Here is a 21666-nt window from a genome sequence, read left to right as displayed (position 1 = left end):
CACAGGTGGAAACACTCAGGACTGATGGGGCAAGGTAAAACTCGAAACAACAACAAAACAGGAAATACTACAAAATAAAACAGGAAATCAAGGAACAAAACACAAAGAAACTGAAACCGTTACACATAGGTCTAATTAAAAGATCACTGGGAACGCCTTCAGATCCAAAGATGATGGGGATGGGGGTCTTTCAACACAATAAATTGCTTTATCAAACCCCAGTTTTGGTGTCTGTCAGGCTACATTATTTCCACTGGCTACATTTCCTTTAGGGATTTACTCTTTTTACATTTAATGTTAACTCCAGTGTTTTCTGCGGGGTATGCTCCTCAAAATGACCAACTGCTCTAGTGGGATCTCCCTGGTCTCCCTGCTCGCTCTGGTGACAAAATCACCTGGTGTTGCATAGGCATTGTTGGCAGCAATCTTGGAAAAATTGTCCAATCTAAGGTAAGTTGTTCATAGATACAAATATATACATGCTTATTGCATACTTATATCAGTACCGCGAAGCAGTGGAGTACCTATGATGAATATTTTTTAAGATATTTGACGATTTGTGTTCTATGCTAAAACATCTCATTCAGCCACAATGGTTACTCTCTGCCACAATGACTGCAAATCAGCTGTTGTTTCTGACTGACGCACCACACTCATACATATTCTCTTTAGAAACTGCCAGTCCAGCTAGTACTTATGATTCTGTCAGAAATATTGTGGTGATATAGATTTAATCTGTGTTAATTATTTTCTGTATATCTCTAATTCTATAAGTGAATGATCTAAATGAATCATTCTACAGAAACCCATTACGTAATCCTCGACTCAGGACTGACAGCTGTGTCTGTGGGACAATGATGAGGAATCCACTTCTGAACTATATTATATGATGTGTAAAGTTTCAGCCTGGTTGTAATATCTATGAATATAATAGTGTAAACACATTAAATACATTAAATGGCTGCTCTTTTCTGAAGTGATTTCTTTATTTCTACACCACGTGGTGCAAACAGCTGTAGAGGTGAGCGGTCAGCTGATGGGAGCAGTGATGAAGACACTGATGGAACACATTATGTATATTCAAGCACCAATGCTGCAGCTGCAGGAGAGAACCTAGCATCTATTCTTAATTAGACAAAATGAGAATAAAGCAGTGCACAATTTCCAGGCTAAAAGGACAGTCAGATTAAGTGTTGTGTTTTGTAATGTTTATTTTTTTGCTCAAAGTTGTGGTTTGATAGTATGGCAGTCATAAAAGTGAAAATACTTGAAATAATTGTGTTGTTCAAATGAAAGTCTCTTGGTATTGGAGATGGGAACAGTTGTTTTTTAGAGATGCTGCTGTATTTTGTGACAAACCTAAAATTATATCTATTTTATGTTCTATATTAAAATAAACTGTCAATTTAATTTAGCACCTACTTGAATGCAAAGACAAACTTGATTTTTTTTCATAACTAAAAATAAATTCAGGCATCATGGAGTTTAGGGTATTTATTTCATAGTCTTTGTATTTACCGTCCTTACCTTTCACTAAAATAGAAGAACACTTTCAATATTTCAATTGAATTGCTGATGTTTGCTACTGTACAGAGAATTTGTTTTCACCGGTAAACAAGTAAATGCATAAGATTTTCCACAAATTAAGTACAAAACAAAATGTTTACATCTACCAGACAAATACAGAATTTTCTCTGCTCTTACTTCAGACTTATAAAAAAACTGATGACAGAGTGTATAGAACACCAAATAACTGGAAAAGTTTCCTCAGTTCTTTCACAAACTGTTTCTTTAAGCACAATTGGAGATGTATAGAGTCTCAGCCTGGTCACCTGCAGGACAAAAAAGAGGACAATGATTGAATGCATAACAAACCAAATAAACTTCAAACAATGCATAATTGTTTGCAGCAGTTAAGCTTAGCAAAACATGTGTTGACACTCCAGACCTGGACCTCTTTGTTACTTTCGTGTGGTCATTTGTTTAGTCTTTTTTTAAGTGCCTATGAGGTAGGGGGAGGAGCCAAGTTGACTTGTGCACCTGTGACAATTACTCACCAACATATTATATCCTCTTTAAAGAAAAGGTCCTCTTCCCCATGCCTGCCTGTCAGCTCCATTCTTTCCTTAAGTTGCATACATGCACTCAGGAGGTGTAGAACAACTTTGTCATGTAAACCTGTGGCTTTACATATTATGTCCAAACAATACCCCAAGTTCTGTCAGGACTGTGTACTTTAAGTTGCTTTTTTCACCCATTTTTTTTTTTCATTTTAGTCATAGGTTCCACAAGGAACAGGGCTGGAAACGCCTGAATTCTGGCTGCAGTTTACATCCTGCCAAGCCCAAGTGAGCATGAAGCTCAAAGTGCACTCATGAATCAGATACTGTTGTTGGACGTTTGAGCCAGGAACTTCCTACATATAAACAGCTCGTTGAATGCCTCACCATGCAGGATAACACGTTGGGTCATTGTTACACAACCATTTGTGAAAGGTTTGGACTGTTCAACGAGTCTTTGATCTGCATGATCCTTACATACAGACAGACACTGAAGCTCTCCAGACCTGAGTTCAGGTACTCCAAGAAGTGGAATTGTGAGGCTGTAAAGGACTTTGCCCTTGTCTGGATACAAGTAATTGTAGGGCATTTAAGACTGCTTCTCATGGTCTAAAAGACTACATGGACACTGCAACCTCATACTTTCATTTTGTGAAGAAAGTATTATTCCAATATGCATTAGTATGAGTTATATTAATGGCAAACCCCCCAGTTCACAGCAAAGCTTAAGACTCTAAGAAACAGTCATGCTTTGTAGCATTTGCGGTTATATTCAGGGGTGGGGACAAGGACACCTATAAAAAGCCCAAGTTCAGGTTTAGCAAAGAGCTGAAAAATGCTAAATCAGTTTGACGAAAAACTTTAACAATAGCAGCCAGGTAATGACTTGGCCTTTATGTGGTAAAAGGGTCAGGCAAAGTACAAGCCAAAGGCCCCCTCACTTTATTGATGACTTGCAAAGAGCCAGCAGCCTAAATGAATTCTACTGCCACCTTGAAAAATAACCTGGCAACCCATAGACCTCTTTCCATGCACCCACCCATTCCACCTCCACAGACTATCTAAGAACCCCAATCACCCAGTTCCTCAAAGTGGTAAGATGTTGTTCTTTATGATGTGCAGTATGGATCATGACTGACCCTTCTCACCCTGGACACAGATGTTTTGAACCCCTCCCCTCATCAAAAGGACCAGAACCTCCCTTCGCTAGATCAGAGTGTCAGCACTTGCTTTCTGGATGAGACTTTGTTTTTTTTCTTCTTCCTGGTCTTGACAGCACACTCAAAGACAAACTGGTGGCAAAGGAAGTGCAGGAAGAGATGGAAGAATTGATTGACCTGGTCATTCACATTCAGTGGATAATGAGGGAACAAGATCTAAAACAACTACGAGGACAACCTGAAGTTTTAAAGCCAATTGACAGGAGGTTCTTACGGTTTCCAAATTTCTTTCTTTCCCCAAATAATTTCTTTTGATCCTCAGGTGAGGAGAGGCTACAACATTTTTAAGGAATAAAAGAAAAGAAACTTAGAATATCACATCACAGATCTAAAGAAGAAAAGAGGCTACATATTGCAAACAAAATGGGATGCTTAATCCAACAACAACCAAAAGAAAAGAAAAAAGAGAAGAGTTGTGTTAAGAGTACACCATAAGCTCCCAAATAGTGTAAATGCTACTCACGATATACTTTCTGGCAAAGAATGGTGTTGAAGTTTAAAAGAGAAATGGGCCTATCAGGATTCTGCCACTCCTGGTGTCTGTCTTCTCCAGCTATGATCCTCATTGTATGTATCTTTTCACCTACCTTATTTATTGCTCGGCTCACCACCAGTTCTCTGCCAGAAAGTAGTTGTCTCAAACACAACACCCTCCACTTTTGTCAACCTGTATGTTGCTAATAAGCTCTGCGGAGTGAATGTAATGTATATTGCTGCTCCAATGTTTGTGTCTCCTCTATTAAAAACTATGTAATAAAAGGATTTAAATGTTTTAGAAAGTAAAGTGTCAGAATTTAGGCTTTTTACTTGGCTGGTAGTAGTCATAGATTTTGACCAAGGCAGGCTTCAAGTTCTGTACTGGCAGCTGCTGTACAAGCTTCAACTTATTAGTAATGACTTCCCATGGTCTTAACTGTTGACAAAAGAAAAGAGAAAGTCAACTCACATGCTCAGATCTAGAGATCATCATCACTTAGATTCAGGACTCCCCTTACCTCCCTAATGTAAATGAAAATGTGATCCTGCTTTTCTTCCACGCTATCCACCATAAAGGAAGTTTTTAGCTGCAACGACAACAGTTTGTCTCTTGTTACTCATAAAGTCAAAAGCAAAACGTTTTCAGACTTGTGTCAAAATTCTGGTCATTACGTTCTTCAAAGAGTCTTTTACTGGAACAAATCCAGTGAGAACTTTGATGTCCAAGATGATCATGTTGGTACTTGACTGATTTCCATGGTATCTGTATACATAGGATTGGCAGTCTAAAAAGGAAGCATCATGAGACAGAATCTGCTTGTGGCTCACGCACAGAGACTTCAGATGCAGAGTTAACTTGTGGCCCTGAGATACAGCAGAGCATTCAGCTTCTACATCAACTTCCACACTCAAAGTTTTGATGTTGGGGCGATGCAGGATGTTGTAATGTTGAGAAATCTGAAAAGTCAACATAGATAGTGAGATATTGTCTTCACTACAGTGATCAATGGTATTTAAATAAAAGTTTGTTTTGGTTCCATTAAACATCTAAATCAATTCTGATAGAAACAATAGGAGAAAATTATATGAAGATTTACATGATATTTTAAAAAATTCAGAACTAGTATGAAAAGTTGTACAACAATTTGATTCTATAAAGTCTTTGCCTCTCGGCCCAGTGGCCTTTTTCCATCCCATCTTTACCCTTTTTATGGTCAGTATTTGTTTACCTGGATTGAGGAGCATGCAGACCCTTTTACTTGTAGGGTATACTTTCCAGTCGCATTATTCATCACTTTCTCTTGGTAAAGTAGTTTGTTGTCTGGTTTCACATCAAATTGCAGTTGGACACTGGGGGACTGGACTGTAATTGTACTGGAGCCCTTCCGGCTGAATACGACTGTAGCATAAAGAGCCAGAGCTTGAAGGGCTGCTACGGTGTCCTTCAACACAAAGTAGTGAAAAAGTGAAAAAATGTTAGCTTTGAACCAATGAGCTTTCAGAGAAAATACATACTTTTTGTCATAGCATAACAGGTAGATAAAAAGAAAACACATTAAGGATATCCCAAGCAGAATTTTGTATCCCCAATCTGATTCCAAGTCATTTGATTATTGATACCGATACATAGTCCCGACCTGATACTTTTGTTAAACATTTTTAAGAAAATGACAACAAAAAAAGTCATAAACTGATCCAGGTTGCTCCCAATTTTTTTTAACACTGTAACAGAGCACTTCTATAAAGTAGCTTGAACAGTCAAGTAAAATTGGTGTAACTATTAACAAGAAAAAAATGGTTAACTAGCAAAAACAGGTGATTTAAAAAAAATGGTCCAGTACGACAGTGAGTTAATAATAGTCATGTGACAAAGTTTGGTGACTGTAGCTTTAGTATCTTCAGAACATTTTGTCATGTTATTCACATCTCCATAAAAAACTAGAGCAATGACTTTCTTCCATAATCATTGTTGTAGCATTAATATGATGAGTTTTCATAACTAGCTTGTATCAATTTACAATTATCAGTTTTTGTTGTCTCTGAGACATTATGGATTTTTGGGTTTTTTTTTTCCCAATCACCTTTTCCCAGAGGCTGCACTCTGCAGCCATCTCACTGTTGTCTCTGTCAGCAGCAGAAGAGAGCCATTCTCATTAAAAAGAAACAAAAATCCGATCTGTTCTGTTGAAATGCCTTTGTAGGTTGTTTGTGTTAAGACAAACAGCAAAAGACACTTCCTGTCTGTTTAAATGTTTATTAAGAGTTCATCATATTAGTAGGTTTAGGGGTTGTCATCTGGACTTAGTTTTAAAGTTAGAAGACGTTTCACCTCTTATCCAAGAAGCTTTGTCAATTCTAAATTTGCTGGTAGAAGAGCTGGTATATATGCGCTCATGGGGGAGGAGTCAGACCTGAAACTGGATGGAATTGTCAACTTAGCCTACATGCTTTCAGGTCGTTAAGGGTTAAGGGTTCTAACTTTAAAACGAAGTCCAGATGACAGCCCCTAAACCTACTACTATGATGGAATCAACCTGAATGAATGAGAGTCTTCATAGACTTAGACATTTATTAAGAGTTGGTGAGCCTGATTGGGGGGTTAAACCACCATATGGTTCTCAAGCGCGGCTGTGCCTGCTGCTCCCCGCTCCCCCAGGGGATGGATCAAATGTGGAGAACACATTTTAACTGGTTTTGTGGGCCAGCCTCCTGCTCAAACTAGTGTTGTTTTCTGCTGCACTTTATGGCAGTAATTCTATCCACGATATGCAAACTTCTATTAAGGCAGGGGTGCCAAAAATCCAGGCCTCGAGGGCCGGCCTCCTGCTAGTTTTCCAGACACCCTGCCTCTTCTGCTATTGATTACCTGGATCAGGTGTGTTTAGCCAATTAGGAGCTTTAATGGCAGGTTGATTGGAAAACATATAGGACACCGGCCCTTGAGGCCTGGAATTGGACACCCCTGTATTAAGGCATTTATGTGACATAACAAGGTTAAAACAAAAAAAAATATATAAATTAAATATCTGATCCTGAAGGGGAAACAACATTTCTTTCAAGTCTGAAACCACATGATTGGCCAATATTTTAGATCACAAGACGGGTCTAGACATCCCTAAAACATATTACTTTTGTTTTCAGAACTACAGAAAGACTGTGGGTTTGATTCCACTCATTTCTTTTTCTAGCATCAAATGTAAACACTGTTATAATGTTTTTTAGCCAGTTGACTGGATAATGAGGTGGAATTCCTTCCTCTACTTCAATGTCAAAACAAGCCCACATGGGTTGTAGTTTGTGTAATTAGATTGTGGGTAAAAAAGTTTTTTTTAGAATTACCCTACTTGAAAATGTTCAATTTTAACAACAGCTGAATAATAGATAAGGGGAGGTAAACAAAAACCAAATGTGGGTTTTTAGAGCTTGACTCTTGCTGTACCTGGGTAGAAGAAACCCCCCCATAATAGTTCTGTTGCCTGATCATCCACCTAACAATGCTTGAAGCATATCCCAGGTCTTCAGCAGTGTGGGAGGTACTGAGTAAAGACATCAGGACATAAGAGCTGATTTCCACTGACAGATAGTCAGATGTTTCATCTGCAGTCTGAGTCCAGTAGATGACATTTCCTAAAAAATAAATTCGCAATCAACAATGTAACTGACAGTTTAGACAATGAATGATTTTCAGCTAGAGGATAACTCACCTTTTTTTACTGCCACTCTGTCAAGGTGCTGCAGAAGGTGAGCACGAGTCTCCATGTCTCCTGCCAGTGTGAAGACATATGCTAGCAGAGCTGTGGTGTAGGTGTTGCTGAGATCATTAATGGATCCTTTTAGGCAAGAGAGGCTCCTAGTAACAACTGGGTTCTGAAACAGATATTAAAAAATGTACTGTTTGAAAGCAGCTCTGATAGTCTCCAGTTATTAGTCTTATGGGTGAGATCAATGCACATCGAAGTATCAATTGGATTTGTGGTAATCATTTATTGCCATTTAATTTCAGTTTTCTCAGAAAGTAAAATATATGGTTAAGGAATTAACCCTGGTTCTCAGAAGCATCATAGAAGTAGCTCTCTATAGGCATCAGAGGGGTATACTTTGATGCCACTCACGATTCACGATTGGAACATTCTTCTGTGTGCTGTCACCAAAACCATTTGCATAAAACGCAACTTCTCACTGGCAGACAGAAAATGATGCAAACTCTAGAAGGAGGGCCCTCCTCTGACTATGTGCTGAACATCCACTTTACTAGTATACTCTTTAGTAAGCACATCCCCTTTTGTTCTAGGTAAGTTTGGTCATCTGATGAGATACTTCACTTTACATTTTTCTTTAAACATTACCTTCAGTATTTAACGATGGGATGAGGAGACTCCTGTGTTGCTGGAAAACTTTAATCAGAGACTGCAAAAATTCATCCAGGTAATTAAATTGGCACATCCAATACTGCCTGAGACATAGTCTATGAGGGTACGTATATTTTAAAGACTCAGGAAAAAATATGGCCTGTTGCCGCCTCACTGATATGATAGCTTTACATATGTCCCTGAATGGGGGACAACAGATGAAAAATTGCCATTATGTTAATTCTGGCTCATTGCATTGATGCTTTTAATGTGCACTGTCCCTGAAAAATAAATAAAATTGAAACTAGCCAAGAAAAGCACCTTCCTAAACATGGAACAAGCTTGCAAACTTGCAGAGTGATCCAACCTCTTGTTATTATAAGCCCCAATGATAGTGTGGCAGGATTAATTGGCTCAGGTGCAGTAAGCAGGATAATTACTAGCAGTGGCCTCATGGGGCGCTATAAAAAGCAAAGAAGCCTTCACTTGGCCATGGGCAGCATTTGGCCATTGGAACCGCCCACTTCCAATTTGCACACCTCTGGTTAGCCTCACAGGTAAAGTAGCGGTGGTAGGCTAATGACAGGAGTTTGTTCGCTGCTTCTTATTGACATGCTCTTTCAGCTCCGGATGAGACCTGCAGGCACAGATTTTGAAGCAAAATACAGCCTCTGCAATGGAGCGCGCCTCCCAGGTGACGAACAGTCTGTCTGGTGAGCCGGCGAGGGTCAAGTCCTGCGCTTGCCTTTAAGCTATTTTTTTATTTTTATTTTTATTTTGGTAACGTTCGTTGTTCTTGCAGCGCCGGGGACTTTCTGACACTCCCACCTGCTGAACAGCTGCGGCTTCTTATATATTGAATGCTAGAAATATTTTAAGGAACTGTCACCGCTCGTGATCAGAATCCCTGCAGACTCCTGACCAGGGTTCTGCCGGGCCCGGGTGCTCCTCAGCTGCCTTTGAGCCAGAGCGACGGAGGACTAAACGGGGCATCACGCCTGAATCCTCCTCCACCACCAACAAGAATAAAAGCTCGGCCGCGCTCCGTTGAGCAGCACCCTACGGGCGGACTTACATCTCGAGAGTTTCTTTTATTTTGTTTTTAGCATTTTTACACAATTCTTTTAGAACTGCTTTAATTGTGCATTTTATCGTGTAATCCACCTTGTTTTCCCCCCTCCCTCAGTGCTGAGGACTCTGGTGCCAGCCCTGAGTTCTAGGTGGAGGCTATCCCCCCAGTTTGGAGTGACGTTGTCATGGTGGCCTGTCAGACTCCTCCCCCTCCCAGCTCTGCTCCAGACTCTCAGCTGTGACTCATCACCTCATCCACGCACCTGCTACTTAAGGAGACTCACCTCAAGCATTCTTCGCCAGATCGTTAAACCTGATGGTGCTAAACTCACCTCATGCCTTGTCTGGCCCTCTGTGTCATGTTGCCTCGCTTACCTTCTGTTGCTGTGCTTCAGGTCTGCCTTTCCCACGAGAGTCTCCCGAGTCCTCAGCCGACGCGAGCAGAAGCTGAATCCCTCACGCTCCTCAAGAACTCCAGCCACGCCACCGTCAAGAACTCCAGCCACGCCTCCGCCAAGAACTCCAGCCACGTTGCAGTCAAAAGACTCCATTCACGCCACTGCTGTGAGCTCCGGTCACGCCGCTGTAAGATCTCCGTGCTCACCTTGGTCTACGAGCCGCTGTCAAGCTGCACGCCGCTCTCCCCTACTGGATCCGCTAGCCCCTTCAAAATAAAACTAGTTACTTACCTTTTCACATACCTGCCTCTTCCTTCCGGGTTGCAGCATCTGGGTCCACCTTGATCTGATCATGACAGAACGATCTGGCCATTACCCCGACCCAGCTGACCCGGAAAGACTCTGTTCGGCCGTAAATCATCAAGGCATTATGCTGGGACACCAAGCCGACGCCCTTTCCAAAATGGCTTCAGCTCAACAAGAACTTTTTCACCGCCTCGATGGTTTGTCACAAACTTTATTGGAATTAACTGGACAATTTTCAGGTTCCGCAGCACCAGCCCCTGCTCCACCTTCAGTCAACCTGGAACCTTCCACTTCCACCGCCAACCCAGAAAACTACCGTCTCCAGCCAGAGCCATTTTTTGGTAATGTAGAGAATTTTGGGGGTTTTTTACTCCAATGTCAACTATTACTTCAGCAGGCTCCCAGATATTATCTCACAGACCACAGCAAGATTACGATGATTGTTAATTCCCTGAGGGGTAAGGCGCTCCAGTGGGCTCAAGCCTTCCTCGCCGCCAACCCCATCGCTCAGTTGCCGTTCGAACGCTTCATCTGCGAGTTCAGACTCGTGTTCGACCAACCTCGCAAGCAAGAAGAAGCCACCAGGCGACTCCTCAATCTCCAACAAAGCAACCGGTCAGTCAGCGACCATGTTGTAGATTTTCGCATTCTGGCGGTGGAGGCAGGCTGGACAGATCCCGCCTTGCGGGGTGTTTTTTACCAATCACTCAATGAAACCATAAAAAATCATTTATGTACCCAGCCAGAAGCCACCTCTTTTGAGGAACTTGTGGCCGCCTCCCTGCGCTCTGACATCAGACTTAAAGAACGCCAACATGAACGCCCGCATCCTGTACGTAAGACCACCATGGTCAGTTCTACAGCGCCGCCCGCCCTAGAACCTCCACCACCGAGTTTTCTACGTAAAAACCCTGATAAACCAATGCAGATTGGTCTCTCTTGCCTCTCAGCTGAACGTAGCAAACGTCGTGTAGAAGGGCTATGTTTCTACTGTGGGGGTCATGGTCACCAAGTCTCTCAGTGTCCTCTTCGTTTAAAACCCCGTACCCCCCCGGTAAAAGCCAGGCCACGGGAGGATAAGTCAGTTGTTTCTACCCGAAATAACTTTTGTTATGTTCCTGTCAAGCTATGTTTCCAGTCTAAGTGTTCTGATTCTCATGCCCTCATAGACTCTGGCGCTGAGCAAAGCCTTATTGATCATTCTTTGGTTTCCCGTCTCTCTCTCCCTTTAGAGCCCCTCGACAATCCCATCAACGCCGCCGGTTTGGGGGGTCAACATCTCTCATGCATCACCCACCGCACGAGACCCGTGTTACTCATCACTTCTGGTAACCATCACGAGTATATTCGGTTTTTCGTCACCACATCCCCACACAGTCCTGTTGTTCTGGGTTATTCGTGGCTTAAGGTCCACAACCCTCAGTTTGACTGGGCCAAGCAACGCGTTTCCAATTGGAGTGGGTTTTGTCTGGCTAACTGCCTTCAATCAGCTATTCCACCCGTTCCTCCTGCTATTATTCCTCAGCTCGAGGACATCGATTTATCATCCGTTCCCTCTTGCTACCACGAATACAAAGCAGTTTTCAGTAAAAGTAAGGCGGGTTCGTTACCACCACATCGTCCCTATGATTGCGCCATAGAACTACTTCCTGGCGCTAAGCTCCCCAAGGGCCACTTATACAATCTCTCCGGCCCTGAGAAAACCGCCATGGAAACCTATATTCATGAAGCCCTTTCCTCCGGCCAGATTCGCCCCTCTTCGTCTCCAGTAGGCGCTGGTTTCTTCTTTGTAGAAAAGAAGGATAAAACCCTCCGCCCTTGCATTGATTATCGTGAACTCAACCAGATAACTATCAAAGACAAGTACGCTCTTCCCCTCATCAGTTCGGTTTTTGACTCGGTCCAGGGGGCCCAGGTCTTCTCAAAATTAGACCTTCGAAACGCCTATCACCTCGTACGCATCAAGGAGGGCGATGAGTGGAAGACGGCTTTTAACACACCCATTGGCCACTACGAATACCTAGTGATGCCCTTCGGCCTTACTAACGCCCCCGCCGTTTTTCAGAGACTTGCCAATGATGTCCTCCGCGATTTCCTTAACCGGTTCGTGTTCGTCTATCTCGACGACATACTCATTTTCTCCCGCGATCCTATTCAACACGAAAATCACGTCCGTCTCGTCTTATCCAGGCTTCTCGAGAATCAACTTTACGTTAAGGCAGAGAAATGCCAATTCCACGCTACTTCGATTCAGTTTTTGGGGTACATTTTTGAAGCCGGTCAGATTCGCCCCGACCCGGCCAAGCTCGAAGCAGTTTCCCAGTGGGAACCCCCTACCACCCGAAAGAAACTTCAACAATTCCTGGGTTTCGCTAATTTCTACCGCCGTTTTATCCGTAACTACAGTACCATAGCCGCTCCCCTCACTCAGCTCACCTCCGTCTCCAAGCCCTTCACCTGGAACTCTCAAGCCCAAGAAGCCTTTGACCAATTAAAATCTCGGTTCATCTCTGCACCCATTCTCATTCAACCTGACGCTACCAAGCAATTCATCGTTGAAGTCGATGCCTCAGACACTGGGGTAGGAGCTGTCCTCTCCCAACGTGAGGAAGCCTCCAGCAAAATAAAACCATGCGCCTACTTCTCCCGCAAATTATCCCCGGCTGAACGTAACTACGACGTGGGAAATCGGGAACTGCTAGCCATTAAATTGGCACTGGAGGAGTGGCGTCACTGGCTGGAGGGAGCAACTCACCCATTCATTGTCTGGACGGACCATAAGAATTTAGCTTATTTACGCACAGCCAAAAGACTAAACGCCCGTCAAGCCTGGTGGTGTCTCTTTTTTGATCGCTTTAACTTTACGATAACTTACAGACCCGGAAGCCGCAATACCAAGCCCGATGCTCTCTCCAGAAAGTTCAGCCCTGATGATGCTTTGCCTCCTGTTACCATCATACCTGCTACCTGCATCGTTGGCAATCTAACTTGGGACATTGAAACCCGCGTCAAAAATGCCCAAGGTGAGGAGACCTGTGACACCCCCTGTCCTGACGGCACTCTTTTGTTCCCACGTCCCTCAGGTCTGACGTCATTGCCTGGGGGCACAGTTCCCGTATCGCCTGCCACGGGGGAGTGCATAGGACTCTCTCTCTCCTCCGCAGGAGATTCTTTTGGCCTAAAATGGAAAAGGATGTTCGGGAGTTTATTGGAGCCTGCACCATCTGCGCTCGGTCGAAGTCCGGCAACTCTCCACCTGCTGGGTTCCTCCATCCCTTGCCCACTCCTCACCGTCCTTGGTCCCACCTTGCTGTAGACTTCGTCACGGGGTTACCCTCTTCTCAGGGTAATACGGTTATCCTCACCGTTGTCGACAGATTTTCCAAAGCAGTACACTTCATCCCCCTTCCACAGCTTCCCTCGGCCACTGAGACTGCCAAGATACTTGTCAACCATGTATTCCGCCATCATGGCATCCCTGTCGACATTGTGTCCGACAGAGGACCACAATTCATCTCACAAGTATGGAGAGCTTTCTGTACTGCGCTTGGTGCTTCCGTCAGCCTGTCTTCAGGTTACCACCCGCAGTCTAATGGACAGGCTGAACGTGCCAATCAAGAACTCGAAGCCGGCCTCCGTTGTCTCGCTGCCCAGAACCAATCTGACTGGTCCGAGTTCTTAGTCTGGATCGGGTATGCCCACAACACTCACCCCTCCACGGCCACGGGCATTTCCCCCTTTGAAGCCTCGCTGGGCTACTCTCCCCCTCTGTTTCCCTCACAGGAGCTCGACCTTGCCGTTCCCTCCGTCCAGGAGCACCTTCAGCGCTGCCAGCGCATTTGGACCCAAACCCGAGAGGCACTCCTACGTACCAAGGATGCCAATTGTCGCATAGCCAACAGGCACAGGGTGGAGGGTCCCGTGTACCAGGTTGGGCAGAAGGTGTGGCTATCATCCAAGAACATCCCCATTCAATCCTCGTCCCGCAAACTGTCGCCCCGGTACATCGGGCCCTACGTCATCGAGAAAATAATCAATCCCACCTGCGTTCGCCTCCGTCTGCCTGCAGCCCTTAAGGTACATCCTTCGTTCCACGTTTCTCAAATTAAGCCCTTTCAGGACAGCCCTTTGTGCCCGCCTTCCGTCTCCCCACCACCCGCCCGGATCATCGACGGCGCTCCGGCGTTCACGGTCTCCAGGATTTTGGACATTCGCCGCCGTGGCCGGGGTTTTCAGTACTTGGTGGATTGGGAAGGGTACGGACCTGAGGAACGCTTGTGGGTCTCCCGTTCCCTCATCCTCGACCCTTCCCTCATCGCCGATTTTTACCGTGCACACCCGGATCGGCGTCCTGGACCACCTGGAGGTGGTCGTTGAGGGGGGGGTACTGTCATGGTGGCCTGTCAGACTCCTCCCCCTCCCAGCTCTGCTCCAGACTCTCAGCTGTGACTCATCACCTCATCCACGCACCTGCTACTTAAGGAGACTCACCTCAAGCATTCTTCGCCAGATCGTTAAACCTGATGGTGCTAAACTCACCTCATGCCTTGTCTGGCCCTCTGTGTGTCATGTTGCCTCGCTTACCTTCTGTTGCTGTGCTTCAGGTCTGCCTTTCCCACGAGAGTCTCCCGAGTCCTCAGCCGACGCGAGCAGAAGCTGAATCCCTCACGCTCCTCAAGAACTCCAGCCACACCACCGTCAAGAACTCCAGCCACGCCTCCGCCAAGAACTCCAGCCACGTTGCAGTCAAAAGACTCCATTCACGCCACTGCTGTGAGCTCCGGTCACGCCGCTGTAAGATCTCCGTGCTCACCTTGGTCTACGAGCCGCTGTCAAGCTGCACGCCGCTCTCCCCTACTGGATCCGCTAGCCCCTTCAAAATAAAACTAGTTACTTACCTTTTCACATACCTGCCTCTTCCTTCCGGGTTGCAGCATCTGGGTCCACCTTGATCTGATCATGACAGACGTGTCCTTGGGTGAAGGGTGCACAAGTGTGTGTGTGGTCTGCATCACGTGAGTGGGGTGAAATTTTATCTTTGTTCTCTGGGAGCCTCCACCTTTAAGTCTTCTGGTCCTCAGCATACTCGCTCTGTCTGTGCATGGCTTTTAAACTGGTCCATTTAATTGGTTTTAACATTTCGTAATTGAATCATTCTAATTTTGGTATCTCCGTCTCCTGCCTTTTGTGTGCATCCGCCAATAGAAAAATAAATTCCCTCAGGTTCACAATAGCTTCAAAAATACAACATGACATTCATTGTTTTGTGAAAGATTTTCCATTGTGTAATGAGGCGCATGACATAAACAACTGCTCTGACTTGCAGCTGTCCTCTTCATATCAATGTGCAGTCCTCGGACTGTTACAGTTTCTGTTTCTTAGCCCTTGTGGTTTGTTTCCTTTTTGTTCTGTGATTTCAGTTAACTTCCTGTTTTATTTTGTAGTCTTTCCTGTTCCGTTGTTGAGTTTTACCTTGCCCCATCAGTCCTGAGTGTTTCCACCTGTGTCTTGTTGCCTTGTATGTATTTAAGTCCTGTCTTTCCCTTCCTCCTGTGCTGCTCCATAGGTTAATGTTTCCCCGTTCCTGTGTAATTCGAGTTTCGGTGTTTCTAGCCTGCTCTGCAGTGGTTTTTGGTTTGTTTAGTTTTAGTTATTAAAGATCCTGTTCTCCTGAACCCTCCTGCCTCCTCCTCTCTGCACCTGGGTACTCCCCTTTCCCCACCGTAACACGGACAGAGCAGATGCAGAGCAGCTGAGAGCTCAGATGCCAGATTTGGTACTGAATCATCGCCTCAGCTGACGTTCCTTTGAGGCAAACTGTGCATGTGGAGTTGGTCAACTCTACAGAAAGAGACCTGCTAACTTGACATGTAAGCCTGCAATAGCAGGTTTTAAGGCAAAGATGTTTGTAGTGCTAACAAGTGACAAGAGATGCTGATGTGTTATTGATATAATGCAGCCCCAGTAACGAACCAGAATCAGAGTGTCGCCCCCAGCACTTGTTCCCACACACATACATACATGACTATAGATTTTATATGAAACTGGACCAAATTACTGAGAATTCACACAAAAAATTGGCTTATGAATTACTGCCATGAAGCCAATTCAATCGCCATTTGTGTCATGGACGCCATCATGTTGGAGCCAGATGACATCTGTAAGCAGTGGTTGGTCAGAATTGGTCTGAGTCAACGTTTCTATGGCAACCCACGTCAGGAGTAAGCTTGTTGGAAGGCCTCACCCCTACCACTTCAAAGAGGGCTACACTAAATCTTTGAAACATTTTGAACGACCTTCTCCGCACTCCTGGCTCATCCTCCTTGATCTGACTGCAGCCTTTCACACTGTCCCTTTCAATTCTCCTCCAGACTTTCCTCTCTTGGCATTTCTTCAGACCCCCTCTGTTGGCTCCATTCTTATTACTCAGGCCGCACTCAGTTTATTCAGCTGAACTCTTTAAATTACTATTCCTCACCTATCTCTTCCGGTGTTTCCCAAGGCACTGTCTTGGTCCTCTTTTATTTATCACTGACATCCTTCCACTTGGTAACATCTTCCGTAAATTCAATATTAACTTTCATTGTTATGCGGCTGACACCCAGCTCTCTCTTCAGTAAACCCAATTCCTCTCTCCCACCCTCCTCCCTTACCTCCTGTTTGCTTAAAATTAAAAACTGGTTGACTCAAAACTTTCTTAAACTCAACAGTGATAAAACAAGACTCTTACTTGTTGCCTCTAAATCCATGCTTTCTAAAGTTCCAAACTTCACGCTCTCCATTGACTGCTTCAGTTTTCCCTCCCCTCAGGTAAAGAGTCTGGGTGTCATCCTTGATACTTCACTCTTCTTCAAACCCCACATCAACAATATCACTTGGTCATCTGTGTATTATAAATCATCTTCGTCCCTCCTTTACTGTTCACTACGCTTCCATTTTGGTTCATAGTCTGGTCACTTCATGCCTTGATTTTTGTAATGCTCTTATCTTTTGTTTACCTCCAAAAACCTTGCATGTTGATTCATTCTTTTTTTGTGTGATTTGATATATGATTTGTTATAATACATGAATTTGTAAAATTTGTAACTTTTTGTAAGTTACAAATTTGTAAAAATTGCATGTAGGTGTACTTACATCAGTGGATGTATTCATCTCTAAGAAAGCAGCCGCTATGTAAGCACTGAGAGTCACTTCATCTGACACCCCACCCTGTACAGACACAACAACCACAGAAGAGATTTGTTCATGCATTTGTGGCAATAAGCATTGATTAGCTTTTATTTCTGAGTTTTATAATAATAGTATGTGTTGGAATGGGGGTGGAGTGGGGTACTGCAACTATATTTATGTAAGACTTAACCTTTGTGCTATCTTAGATGACCCCACCCTTACATTGACGTGTTCTCCCTACCATGACAGAGGTGGATAAAGGTGGAAAGACTTCATGTAATCCATGGACACCAATAAAGATCACAAATCATTGAAGAAAAAAGGTTTAGCGCACTATTTATTGGGTCTAGATGACCCAACTCCCAATGTTAAAGTGCCTAGGATAGCACAGGGTTACTAGAAATTTTATCGTGTGTATCCAAAGCACAAATCCTTGTAATTAATAGGAACTGATGAGCTAATTTAATGTCAAATTATTGAGCCCAACCAGTGTCTTGTTGTATCTGTTAAAAAATTTTAATGCTAAGATTAAATAAAAAGTGGTGATGTGATTTTAAGAACTGATGTCTGACAGATGCTTGAGCTGATCAGATAAACAGCAAATTAGGTTTTAAGAATATAGCCCAACTTTTATTGAGATCAAAAAAGTACAAAAGTTGTAAGAAAACTACAACTTCCATGATTCCAAAGCACTTTTGAGCAGCATATAGATTTAGTAATTGTAATATCTGTCATCTTTTTGTGCAATTGTATTACTTTAATTTCTGGGACTAAATAGGAAATTGTGGTAACCTATTTTGTATAATTTTTCAGTCTTATTGTAGGTGTTTACAGCTGTGGACAGAAAGCAATTCCTGTTGTGTTTGAAGTGTCTGACTTTAACATTAAGCTGATGAGGCTTCAGAACAGAACCAAGAACATGGCCCATTTCAGAACGTTAACATAGAGTTGGTCTCACTTTGTTTCACTTTACCTTCATTCTGTTGTTGAAGAGTTTGCCAGACTTCTCAAAACAGCCGTTTTCTTTTTGTTTGGATTTCAACCACGATGTAGATCTTTCAACCAAACTTGGGTCAATGTAGATGAATAATTTGGCTTTAAAAAAGGACTTCACAACAAAAGCAGTCAGCCTAGAGGAAATCAAAAGAAATCCATTATTTATCATTATCTCTTTTCAAAACAAAGCCAGCAAGTAAAATCCATTTAGGCAGTTCCATATTATTGTAGTCCTTCAAAGTTGCACTATTATTCTTTCAACATTCAGTGTGTTGTCAAATATATTTTACATTTTTTGGTTTGGATATTGCCTGCACTGTGTCGCAGTGGTTAGAAGGGTAGGTTTTTTTGACCTGTCCAAAAACATGCTTCATAGGTGAACTGCTTATTCTAAATTGCCCCTTGGTGTGAATGTGAGTGTGCATGGGTATATGATTTGTAGCACTGCGACAGACTGGCGACCTGTCCAGGGTATCTCCTGCCTTCGCCCACAAGTTGCCGGGATAGGCTCCGGCAGCCCCGTGACCCCGAAGGGGATGAAACAGGTTTAGAAAATGAATGAATGTTTAGATATTGTGGCTGACACCAGCAGAAAAAGTGCTGTCAGTACGTGATAAGCAAGTCTGCAGAGTATGTTAGCAAGTGTGATTGCATGACTGTATTATTGTAGATTTCGCAGGTAAGATGGTTGAAATCAACACACAAATGATATGTAACAGTAAGGGTGTGTCTTAAGTGCTTTAGAGAGAACATTAGTGAAGCTAATGTGTAGTTTAACCAGTCTTCAGTTGGTATGACTCAAACACTGTGGCCTGTGGTAAGGGGCTCGAAAAGAATACTACCAACTTATTCCCTGCGTGTCGTAATTGTATGTGTAATTAGTACAGGGGTTATGGAAATGAATCAGTAGCTGACGCCAGCAGAAGAAGTGTAGTTGGTATGGAATGAGCGAGTCTGCAGAGTATATGAAAAGTGCGCTCATATGACTGTATTCTTGAATATTTTGCAGCTTTTTCAAAAATTAAATATGTTGCACCGTTGTGCATTCATTCAAGTGTTTATAGGGTTTAGGTGGGCGGGGGTGACAGTAATAGCCCTGCGTGACTGGACACTTTTTTTTCAAATCTGAAAAATGCTGCAGAAAAAATATCAAGTGTGTATTGTTGTCACACTCCTGCATACCACTGTTCCCTCTGCATGCCCTAGATTGCTGACCCCTGTATTATGGTAAAAATGTGTCCAAATGGACGAGCTTGTAGATTTGATGTGAGAACTTGTAAAACAGAAAGTGAAAACTTGTGCACAAAAAATCTGCATCTGTGTGTAAAAATCGTCTGCTGTGAACTGACAAATTCCCATTTGCACGTCATCATTTAGAGTTACGTCAAATCTGTGATTACAACTGCTCAAATGTGCTTCTGCATGTGTGTGAATCTGCTGGCGCAAATCACAATTGCGCTACAATGGCGCTCTGACTTCTGACACATGCCTTGTGAGAAACTTGTGTCAAAACTGATCTGTGTCCGATAATGGAACTAGGGGGGAGGGAGGGTTAAAGGAGGGGGGAGTCAACCAATCAAAGTGCAGGACTCTGAGAACTTGGTAAAGTTAAGTTCCAGATTATGGAAAGGGGACAACTGAGTATATAATGGTGTCATCAGCATAAAAATGGATTTGGAAAATCTCACGTACTTTGGAAATGTTGTTGATGTATAGTACATTGAGATAAGGGTGGGGCCTAAAATGGATCATTGCAGCACATCTTTGGATATGGTGAGTGGTTCAGACATGATATTTTTACCTTTCACCAGTTGGACACAGCCAGAGAAGCATCTAGAGTCACAGCAGGAAGAAGACAGACCAATACATGAGAGCATACAGTACAGACCAAAAGTTTGGACACACCTTCTCATTGAAATGAATGGGAAGGTATTGAGGTCTGTACTGTACATATAAAGAATTTATGGTCAACCAAGTCAAACACCTTTGCAAGGTCAGTAAAGATGGCTACACAGATATTTTTGCAGTTAAAGGCTGGGATAACATCCATTGACTGGAATATCTGTTCATATTATCCAATAGTGGTTTAAATCTTTTTACCAAGTGTTCCCTAGTCCTGTTCCAAATGTACGGTATGCTCCTTGATTATCTTTGTAGTTCAGCTGTCTTTGGTAACCTGTGGAGTAAAAGAAATCCCACAAAACACACAGTCATTTGAGATAGTTTCTTACATTGTTCCGTAAAGACATAACATTTGAAAATTGTCTTTAAAAAACGTAAATGAAACAAACCACTGGTCAGAAAGTTGAAAGCCTTCTTTTTGATGGCCGGGGTCAGCTGTTGCGTGTTCTTGAGATAATGGAGGATATAGATGTTGGGTGCCAAAAGAGCCATATTTTGTTCTCCACATCCATATGGCATCTTCAGCAGTCCTTCTATGTTCCTTAGTGCACGACCAATGACATCTCAAATAAATGCCATATTACTCAAAATCAAGTCATGTCATGGTGTACTTTATCAGGACTAACTAATTTTTCCAGTCCAAAACTAAAAAAATATTTAAGATCAATTGAATGCTCTTGCAATGCAATGCTCTAGTGTGAGTCAGTGAAAAAATTTGGATCTGCATTTATTGTTCTTGAACTGACCTCTCCACTTGAGTCTCAGGTGGTCCTGCAGTTTATGTATGATTGGAGAGCAGGCTTTGGTACAGCACTAGAACTGAAAGGATGTGTGTGATCCAATGTGGGGGATAACAAGACATGTAATGTGCATGACAGGGAACATTAAGTTAAAGACCCATTCCGATGAAGATTGTATTTTTGGTTTTAACTTGTGGCATTTTTCTGATGATAGAGGACAAACACTATATTACCAAAAGTATTAAAGTGCCATCCCATTCCTAACCCATAGTGTTCAATATGATGTCGGTCCACCTTTTGCACCTTTTACGGCTTCAACTCCTCTGGGAAGGCTGTCCACAAGGTTAAGGAGTGTGTTTATAGGAATTTTCATCATTCTTCCAAAAGCGCATTGGTGAGGTCACAGACTAATGTTGGTCGAGAAGGCCTGGCTCTCAGTTTTTGCTCTGATTCATCCCAAAGGTGCTCGATAGGGTTCAGGTCACAACTCAGTGGAGGCCAGTCAAGTTCATCCACACCAGACTCTGCAAACAATTTCTTTATGGACCTTGCTTTGTGCACTGGTGCACAGTCATGTTGGAAGAGGAAGGGGCCCACTCAAAATTGTTCCCACAAGGTTTTGGTATCCAGAAGCATTCAGAGTTCCTTTCACTTGAACTAAGGGGCCAAGCCCAAGTCCTGAAAATCAACCCAACACCATAATTCCTCCTCCACCAAATTTCACACTCGACACAAGGCAGTCTGCCTCCGTGTGGAGGACTCTTGTGGAGGACTCCGTCAGTTTACCTGGCTTTCTGATTGAGTGGCTGTTGTTCCCAAACTCTTCCACTTTGTTATGAAAGAGCTGATAGTTGGCTGGAATATTTAGGAGCGAGGACATTTCAGGACTGGATTTGATGCACAGGTGGTACCCTATGACAGGTCCACATTGGATTTCACTGAGCTCCTGAGAGCAGCCCAATGTTTTACAAATGTTT

General features: G+C 43.3%; 1 pseudogene; it reads right to left on the bottom strand.

Annotated features, from left to right (window-relative positions):
* Positions 1-967: 967 nt before the first annotated feature.
* LOC101160335 overlaps positions 968-21666 on the bottom strand; it is a 36072-nt pseudogene continuing 15373 nt past the window's right edge.

This window comes from Oryzias latipes, chromosome 13 (assembly GCF_002234675.1).
Source record: "Oryzias latipes chromosome 13, ASM223467v1".
NCBI classification, from domain to species: domain Eukaryota; kingdom Metazoa; phylum Chordata; class Actinopteri; order Beloniformes; family Adrianichthyidae; genus Oryzias; species Oryzias latipes.
This window is presented reverse-complemented; position numbering and strand designations above follow the sequence as displayed.